The sequence below is a fragment of the Photinus pyralis genome, unplaced genomic scaffold (genome assembly GCF_008802855.1).
Source record: "Photinus pyralis isolate 1611_PpyrPB1 unplaced genomic scaffold, Ppyr1.3 Ppyr1.4_LG1, whole genome shotgun sequence".
Lineage (NCBI taxonomy): Eukaryota > Metazoa > Arthropoda > Insecta > Coleoptera > Lampyridae > Photinus > Photinus pyralis.
In genome coordinates, this window is record NW_022170249.1 from 37,884,655 (window position 1) to 37,895,446 (window position 10,792).

Sequence of the window (10,792 nt, forward strand, 5' to 3'; positions counted from 1 at the left end):
CTGGAAACGGAGAATTCCTCCCTAAGCTTAGACAAATTATACGGCAGTATGACACATTTCAAAATGCACACGAAAAGTAAATCAAAGTGACGTATATATGACTATACAGCAAGTTCAAATAATAGCCTAACGAATGAGTTGTCAAGAATTAGGGTATTGACAGAACGTTATGCAGACATTTGTTATCAATTTAAGTGTTACGGAGAATTTAGTACAACTGCTGTTTTAAAACCCACACAGCGGGTAACCCTTTTTTGGAACACATGTTAAAGTGTTGCTTAGAAACATTTTACGTGAAGCGTTCATCAAATGACATTGATACAACACAAGACTGATTGAAAGTAGTACTATGAAGTACTATATTTACGAATTCGTATCTATCAATACGTATCATATCTCAAGTGATTGATTTTGTATCGTACCACACTCCGCCGATAACTTGTTATGCAAAAAATATGACAAAAACTGATTAAACGAAGTGCTTAAATGTTTGATCATAGCTTACCAGCTGCAAACTCAATTTCGTTATAAAAGGATTTGTGTTAGGCAATTTTTGTTCTTAGGAAGTTTTCAATTAGTTATTATTATTACTTATGTTTATTGTGGTGTATAACAATGATGGCTACCTTGAAAGCTTCTGGGAATTGGCCTTGTAGTAGTGAAGCATTTAGTAGATCTGCGTAGGCTGTGAGGATGGTGGTGGTAGTGATGTCGAGGTGACCATTGGATTTGTTGGGAAGACGTACATGCAGGTTACCATTACCCGTTGGTTCGAAATCCATGTCACTCTCATTTCCTTCATTCTCTGTCTTTTGAGGAGGGAATGTGCTTAAATGTCTTCGCTTTCTGTGCCACTTTGAATTTCGTCGGGGGTTTTATTGCAATCTTCAACTTGACATTTATCTTGATTTGTTGGCAATAATTTTTCTATAGCTGTTAAAGTTTCTTCTATTCCTTGCATAAAACGCCACTTGTCGTGTCCTCAAAGTCTGCAAAAAGTTGTTGAGAAGACTCCACGTGATTTTCTTCTTCTTCTTGAAGAACGTAATTGGTCTTGGTTCATTACAACTAACGGGCGATCAAAAATGAGTTGCTGTCGAGTCGCCTTTGGAAGTTCAAGTTAAATACGATTTTCCATGTAAACAAAAATTTCAAAGGCGACTCGACAGCAACTCATTTTTGATCACATAGTATTTAAAAGTGCTAACTCGAGGATTTTCTGCCCACGTGACATTTATGTGCGACAAAAAAAACTACACTGTTAGTAGTTGTTAAATTTTATTGACAGTTTACTCAAAAAGAAAATTGTCCCGTTTGTTTTCTATTACGATGAAGAGTGCGTAAAATCCGTAGGTCAGGCAGTTTGTAAAATATGTCTTTTTGTAATTTCGTTATCAAATACTTAAACTTAGTTGGCGTTTTCAGTTTTAAAACAGCCGTCATTTAGCCACAAGTGCCACATTTTGACACATTGGCGTAGCGCAATCTAAATTGTCGCACTGGTACATTAGTCCCAAACTACCTACACGACTCTCAGCCTGAACTACTAAAATTTTATTTTTTCTTTAATTTACAATTCAACGCAATCAATTATACGAAAACAATTAACGAAAATACGCTAGTTAATAGGTACCTTCTAGCTAATGCTACTCAATTGTCGCTACGTAAGCGTAACCTAAACCTCAAAGCGTGCATATGCTGCCTCGTATGCTCGACGTGAGTTCGGAGGAAGTAAATACGAACTAGCTTCTTCTGCAGCTGCTTCAACGGCGGATGAAATACTTGCATTTTCATCGGAATCGTTCATTTGGCTAGCAAAAAGTTCCCAAATGCGATTGAAACATAAAAGTCGCGAAACGAGGTTGCGTCAAACAAAGATGACAGTTTGCTTATCCATAGCAACGCATTAGGTATCACGGTAATACATGGGTATTCAACCTTAAAATAAAGTTCTTGACGAAATTACAAAAAACCTTGTATGCAACGCGTTGCAAATTTTATCTTTGGCGCACACGACGCCATTGGCGTAGCCAGGTTTTAGATTCGGAGGGGGTTCAAGTAAATAAAACGACAAAGAGTGCATAAAATAACGTCAATATGTATGCGAATAAAAATAAAGCACAGAAACTGCATCGCATTAGAGAATTATTCTTCTATTTTTCTTTTTAAATATATGTAATACTTCATTTGCATCAATTTCTATTCCATAGTGAATATTCATGAGATCCAAACCATTCAGTCTGTTTTCACTTGTTATGTTGCGCAAGTAGTTTTTTAGTCTCCTTAGGCTTGAAAAGGTCCTTTCTGGGGTAGCAGTGGAAACAGGAATAGTGGCCAAAATGTGTAGCAATGTTGGATATAGTTTTTGATCGCAGTGATCTAAGCATTCCAAAGCTGATTTGGGAGTAGGCGAGGTACTGTTCATAACTGTTTTCCACACTTCATATTCTGCTTTGATCACAGATGCACTTCTTTCAGGAAGCACTGACGAGTACATGGAAATTGCTTCTTCAATTTCAGAACTGTCCCCAAAATTTGAAGGTAACACACGAGATAGTGCCGATATTACTTTACGGTGCTTCGTAAACCTCTCAATCAGTTGTTGAATTGTATGTTCCGGGAAGGGGAGGAATAAATTTATTTTGTAATACGTGTACATATCTGAGGCGGGTATGTTAGAGCGATTCAACTGCCTTCCAACGATGCGTGGCATCTGCAGCGTACCACCGTTTTCCTCAATCAAAACTTTTGCGTCTTCATAGAGATGGGGATACTCGTCGTCGGCTTTTTTTCTTAAAAGTTGCAAAGCATTAATATCATCTACATGGCTGAATGCTGTGATGAGGTCGGTATTAATTGCTTGCAGTTGTTTTGATAGTGATAATGTATAGCTCATGACTTTCTGAAGAATCACCAAGCACATAACAAAATTCGAAGATCGAAGTGTGTTAAGCATTTGGACAGCTTGTTGTGACGTTTCCTTATTGTGGCTAGATTGGAGCTCTTCGAGACGAATATACGCTTGGGCACCGTGTAAACACCCACTCATAGCTGCAGCCCCGTCGTATCCTTGGCCAACCATATGAGAACATTCAAGTCCATGCTTTTTTAAAGCTGTAATAATCAGATTTGCGAGGCCAGATCCTGTGACGTCAACAGTTGGAATGTACTCGAGGAACATCTCCTTAACTTTATGATGTTTATCATCTTCTTTTGAATCAACATATCGCAAGCACAGCGAGACCTGCTCCACACGCGCTATATCCGTCGTTTCGTCAGCGAGAACAGCAAAAAATTTGGCTTTCTTTACTTCGTCGATAATCTTATGTTGAATAATTTCACCACAAATGTCTATTATTTCATTTTGAATTTGAGGGCTTGTTTAAAGGGCATTCTTCTGTGAAGTGGCCAAATGTTCAGAAAGCGCTTTATCCCCAAATCCCCATATTCAGCTCCGTATCGCAAGAGTGCCCGAAAATTTCCATCATTTTGGAGTGGTTGTTCAGACTCTGATGAAATGTGGATCCGGCCCGAGTCGGTTTTACCTCTTAAGGGGATACCTTGTTTGCCACAAAAAACTATTCCTTTGACGATGGGGATTAGTTTCTTTCGGTTTTCCTGTTGCTGTCTCTTTCTTTAAAAAACCAGCTGTTCATCAACTGAAGAAGCCTGCGAAGACATTACTTTCTGGAAGTTATCTGCCAATACCGAATTTCTCTTATGATATCCTGACTTTGCGTGAGTTTCAAATATTTCTAATGAATTTTTCCACTTGCAAAATGGTTCAGTAACAAGCTGGCCGACCCGCCTGATGGCTCCCTTTCCCTTCATTAAGCGAACGTCCCATTACGACGCAAATTCTGCAGTATGCTCCACTTTTATACTCAGAGTATGACAACCAGGGGAATCTCTCTATCCATTTTAGTTGAAAGCGCAAATTTCGTTTTGTGGAAGTGGGAACTTATAATCTTTGGCAGGCGCGGATCCAGAAGAAGTTTTCACCGGGGGCGATTAAATAAAAGTAAAGATTCTGAGTTTTAACGCAATTTATAAAGAAATATTTACAAGATAATGTCAAGTCTTCTATTTTTGGAATTAGCAAACCGATCAAGTACATGGTGTGCAAAATTGTGATCTTCGATTGCAAGCACAATCAAATATTAATTTGCATATGCACAAAATGTTAGCACAGTAATTAAATCCAGGCGAAATATGATACGGAACAGATACGATGTAAAAATTAAAAATAAGCATTTAATTCCAAAGACGACTGACGATTTGACGCCGATTGTTTACTTTTCTGTTCGGTTATCAGAATCAGATTAGCAGTTCACACGAGCACGACACGCACTGAAGTGGTGAACTCTGCACTGCACTTTACTTACTACTGATCATAATTTTTGTAGCGTCCCGTTTTTCTAATAACTACAACGTACAATGTCAACAATGTGTATTATTACCAGGAAGTTTTAAAACGGATTTTTTTAAACAGAAATGCGATGTGCAAAGGATTAGAATTTATGGCTAGTCATTGTCAATTTAAAGAGCTTAAGCTTATGGCGTTTCCTGGTCCTTACTCCTTTTCTATGTAAATAGTCTGTATTGTACTAAATTATGCCAAGACAGTCCCAAGGCCAAAACTGAGTCATTGGGCCCAGGATTGCAAATATTTCAAGGAAAACCAGATTTGTAAAGGGCAGGTACCTACTTAACGCAATAAGTGTCAACTTATGAGATAGGCGAGAACAAATACCGCTCTTTACTCTTTAGAATTTTAGATTTACCGTTTCCGCCGAGTTCGAACGATTCTTAGTTCATATTTTTCTTAATTTTGGTGCATTTGTTGCTTCATACGAAAATTCTCAGGGGGGGCGGTCGCCCCAATCGCCCCCCCTTGGATCCGCGCCTGATCTTTGGGTGGGGTCCACGGCTCTTTTAGAATTTGGGTTTTTAAATAGTTGTCCACGGTGTTGTCTTGATTAGAATAAAAACCAATATCCAATTTAGACACAGGATGAAAAGATGTCGAAACAGGTAAGTTGCTTGGTTCCAGACCAACTGTAGGCTCCGTTATCGAAGGCTCGAAACAGGATGCCACCGGCGCCATTGACTCGATTTCTATGTTTGAGACTGTACCTGTAGTCGAAGACTCGCTTGTCATTACAGACTCATTCTCCGCATGCGAACTAGTTGTTGGTTTGGTAGACAAACAGTCTTCTTTACTTCTTTACTTTACAATTCCCCCACTCTCCCTTAATGGTTACCAATCTCATTAACTTTTAAAACATTTTAGCTTATCCTACGAAACATCTGCTACCAGAAAAACACAACAATACAGAACAAAACGATTCAAACGAAGAAACAAACGGAGACAGTAGATTGAAAGAGGAGCAGCAAAATGAGATATTAGAAGAACTTCGCCCATTGACTCTTAAAGAGACATACGTTCCTCCACAAAATTTTGATACGAGTTCTAACAGTCCCTCTGGTTTATTACATTAACAAATAGAAGATCTAAGGAACAACAATCAGCAATTAAAAGAAGAATTAGAACAAACTAAAATTCGTCTTAGAACAGCTGAAAAAGTTATTGCCACATATGACGAAAACTAAAGACTGTAGCTATTTGTTTCAAAAATTTAGAAGAAAAATTATCACACGTATTTACTAAAAATCAATTGCAAATTACTCTTAAAAATAAGACTCGTGCGGGATGGACTCATGATGAACTATCTAAAGCATTACATTGCGATATTTAAGTAAGAGAGCATATGTTTACGCACGATTATCCACTAGCTGGAATTTCGACCTTACAAAGATGGGCTCTGAATATGGATCTGCAGAGTGGAATTCTCTATAATGTATTAGCAATCATGGCAAGTGTTGGTGAAGGTTTGCAAAAATTTGAAAAGTGAGTGTTTTATCGTTTGACGAAATTAAAATGTCAACAATTCATAAATATGATGTCAGACTGGATAAAATTCTTGGACCACATAAGTACATGCAGGTGGTAATTGTAAGAGGTTTGTTTAGTTCTTGGAAGCAACCTATTTATATTGGGTTTGATACTCAAATATCTAAAGACTTGCTTTACAACGTAGATGTTACCATGAGAGAAGGAAGTTGGAGAATAGAAGTGTTTTCAACTGGATTAGAACCCAGCCGGGTTTATCGATCTGCTAAAGGTCATATTGAAATTAGAAACACATTTACAAAGATTTTATGAAGAGGGTTTTGTGCCGTGGCAATGGGAGGCCGTAAAGAAGTTCAGCTTTTAAAATTGTATATTTCAACATAACTAACATAAGCAGATACTTTCCTATTGTAACAACCTTAATTGTAGAAGTTAATTAAAATTGAGTGTCTATAATTTCTATGCCACTTTTTACATTTTGAATATATATTTTTTATATAAATAAACGATATTATTAATTTCGTGCTTTGCATCATTTAATAATTCGGCATCCTCAATTTACGCCAAATTCCTTAGCGATATATGCACCATATTGGAATGTGCCTATGTTATTCATTGTTACATTTTTTTGGATGTCCGATAACACCTTCAGGCCGTTTTGTATAATGTGATCCTCTTCGTCATTATTTTTCTCAACGTTTCTTTTGCGTTAGGAGGAATATGAGTAATACTTGTTTTTTCTAATTCGCATTCGGAAAGTTCTATTATGCTGACACCCTCACTTCCGTTGCCATCAACATTGTCACCAAAATCCTCGAATGCATCCTAAGTACTCATGTCAACCTCAGCTTGTGAAACGTCCTGTGAAATATTACCGGATATTATGCATGTACCTACTTAAAAACTACAAAACTTATACCAAATTGCTTTTTCTTTTTCGCCTTTTAATAAATAATAAATTGTCAAACCACTGTAACAGCACAGACATTTCTGCTGGTTCATTTTGTCATACTGTATATAATATTTGTTAGTTAATTAAGTTGGGAACATACTGTACATAAGTTCTAGGGAGTTTAGTGAGTAAGTTGGTATGAGGGAAAAAGAGGGAAGAGAGCGAATGGCCGCTTAAGAAAGTCAAGGTGGTTGTAGTAAAACTTAAGAAAACATTTGTTGTCCTAGAGAATATCTTTAGCGTGAATATTTTTACGTAGGAAGACAGTGAAAGTGCTCTACGTTTCGTAGTATAAAATTCGTTACCTTTAAGGCTCCCCCAAACCAACGCGGAAAATTCGCATTACCTGCGGAATTCCGTACCGCATACGATTCGCATTGAATTGTTTCCACTGTGGTAAGTATACCAGTTCAGACAAGTACGATTTTCGTCGTTCGGGCATGTGAAAAAATTGAAAATGGAGAGAATTATTGAGTTGGTTCGAAAGTATCCTATTCTCTATGACCTTTCTCATGAAGATTATAAAAATGTAAGGAAAAAGGACAAGATTTGGACTAGAATAGGAGAAGAAATAGGCGAAAATGGTGAGTAGTTTTATGATTTGTATTGGTTTATTTTTCTACATCTAAGACTAAAGAAAAGCAGAGGCCTAAACAATACTATATTTACTGCAAGAAGAGTCCATTATTTTCATCGTGAACACTGAATTAAAATACGTGGCAAATTTTTCTCGAACAGAAAATGCCAGTCTTGCAGCTCTCCTTGGGTCATTGTCCAAATTTTGAAATGCTCCAAGTTCAGGCTCTGGTGGATCTAAAAGTTCTATGAATCTATCATCACATTTTTTGTCCTTAGGAAATTATGCAAAATACATGCAGTTTTCACAATGAGAATACTAGTATTATCCTCGCCATTAGAGATTGCCGGTACGTCATAGTTCACAATCGTATGGTTTAATATGAAAAATATGAGTCAAATTACTTCCGTAATAATGCCAACTTGATTAGAAAATATACTCCGAGATGGCGACAGCTGTCATTTATTGGATGTTTATTTGAAGGTGCAAAACTGTCAAATCGCAGAAAGTATCGTTAGTCGATTTTGGTTTTTAATTGGTATAAAATATAACGTAATAAAGACGGTGAGAAAACAAAATCCTTGTAATCTAACAGGTCATTAATGCGTTATTTTTACAGGCCATATGGTAAGATAAACCCATTGTTGTAAGCTGCCTCATTACAATGGAATTTTTCCAAAAATGTGAACATTTAGTAATTACGCTACGTCAGAATTATTATAATGGTCGGGTCTTGCATTCATAAGTGAGTTTGCCGATAAAGAATTATAAATTCACAATTATTCAATTTATAGGTTATATGATTTTCATACACCCAGCTGCACATTGCAAGACTACCACTTTTCAAAGTTACTCACTGTTACTTATGATGGCTTACAATAAGGATAAATTCAAAATGATACACTAAATGGATATTCATTGTGTTCAAAATATAATATACGACTGTCACTATCACTCTACTTCTATTTCATATACTTTTTTTACATTTTTAGCACATGTTAGATTACTAGGAATCAGAAATGAGAAATAAGCAGCCTCTCAACCGGATCCTGAAGTTGATCCTCCTTCTACCCTACGCAGTATAGAACGTGTGTTTTAACGAAACAGGTCAGATTTGGCTCTCTTGCGGGGTCGTTTCTCACCCGGGCTTTCCAAAACAGGGTTAGATGCCGCTCTTGTCTTGATGCTTCGCACCGTCCTCTCAGATATACCCAAAGCGTGGGCCACTCGCTATAATTGTGTGTTTGTACTAAATGAAAATATAAGTATATATAATCACACTTACTTCTTGAACAGCAGATACGGGTATCAATGGACCACCGTTTTCTTTCTCCTTCTCAAAATGTTGCACTAAGTTTAACACAAGCTGTTGTGCTTGTGTATGCAAAGTTTTACCCTTTGCAGACATAGGATACACGTAAGTGACGGATTAGTTCTCAAAAGAACTGATTGAAAAGTGCGTAACCGATGATTTAAAAGTGCGTGACAGGTGAACAATTAAAAATCACAACTGTCAAACAAATATACGGAAGAACTATTTTAGTCAAATGAGAGTTCAAGTTCATACGGTTTACAAAACGCATTGGTTATTCGTTTTTGTTTTTTCTCTTTCTACCACATTATCTCATTCAATAACTCACTTCGTTTCCTTCAAATGCACTTCGAATATTCACTGTCTTTATTTGATGTGCTGTTTTTCATGTGACTTTACTATAAACGTTTTGGATAGCTAGAGTCATTTACTTATGACGTACCGGCAATCTCTAATGGCGAGGATAATATCAATTTTTGTTTCCATTGGTCTGTAGAATATACGCCATTTTTGTGCCAATATTCCGAAAGCGTTTTCTACTACTCTTCTCGCTTTACAGAGCCTCACATTATAATTTTCCTTGAAAAATATCTGTTCTGCTTTGACTGTATGGAAAGGGCCTCAACAAGTATGGTTTTAGTGCAAAGGCTTCGTCTCCAATTAAGACATGGGGGAAAGTTCATTCTGGCCTGGGAGATTTTTCGGCTCAGGTACACCCATCTGATTTGTTTCAAATCTTCTTCCCATGTTGGAAGCTTCGAATATTCCACCGTCGCTGTTTTTACCAAAACCGCCAATATCAACTGAAATGAATCTATAATCTGGGCCAACAATAGCCATTAATACTGTAGAAAACTTATTCAAATAACACCAATAATTAGATCCTGTTTTGTCTGGACACTTGATAGTAACATGCTTGCCATCGATGCTACCAATACAATTTGGGAATCGCTAGGTATTTCTAAAACCTTCTTCAGATTTTTTCCATATTTCTGTAGTTGGTTCGGGCAAGTAAATATGTTGCAAATTTCTACATAAAGCTTCACAAACTTCTACAACTATGGCACTTACAGTCGAAAACCCGACTCTAAAACTATGGCCTATTGTATAAAATGTATCTCCGGTAGCCAGATACATAAAAAAGAGTATTTTGTTTCAGGGGATGAGATTAAAAAAAAATGGAGGAATCTGCGCGATACGTACGCTAAGTACATAAGAACTAATAAAACTAGAACTGGACAAGCGGCAAGCGATAAAAAAAAATGGATATGGGCAGATCATATGGAATCGTTCAAACCGTTCCTAAATTTTGCTAAGACTGCATCCAATGTCACAGATGTTGATACACAAGAATCTGAAGCATTCCCAAATATAGAATCACCCGAAAATATATTAACGGATGAAAATTCCGCAGTACAGAAACCAACGTGTAGTAAAAATCTACTAACAACTCAGACAGATGATTCCCAGAATAAGATTCAACCCTCCTCATCGAAACCTACTCGAAATGAAGCTCCTAGGGTTACTCTTTCAAATTAAACTTCTTCTACAGGCAGAACAAACAGAAAACGCAATTCTGAGCCATCCACATCTGTGAAAGATACGATCAGTTATTTTGAGAGCAAAAAGAGAGTAGTGCATGATGCTACCGATCAACTGTTTTTGGCTCATGCTTCTGCGGTAAAATCTTTCTCTCCTAGAAGGCAAATTGAAACAAAAATGAAGATTGCGCAAGTTATCATGGAGCAGGAGTTGCTTCAATTGGAGGAAAGTTCTTTGAATAGCCATCAATCTAGAGCTGAAACTACAGACACCTATCAAAACCCCTCTTCCGTCGGAAGTATTTCGGTTGTATCCCTACCTTCACCAAATGACACTGCATTACCTAAAGAATCGAATACTTCTGGGTTCTATGAAGTGAATTGTGAAAATAATTATATTACACTACACAACTTGGCGCAGAGTTGCAACCAAGCAGCTTCTCATAATCCATCAGTTTCCAACTATGTCAATTCCTTTAACCCTTACAATACATAA

The 10,792-nt window shown here is 37.1% G+C and overlaps 1 pseudogene; it reads left to right on the forward strand.

The window, feature by feature from the left end:
• The first annotated feature begins 7,317 nt into the window (after nucleotides 1-7,317).
• Nucleotides 7,318-10,792, forward strand: LOC116160895 (annotated as a pseudogene).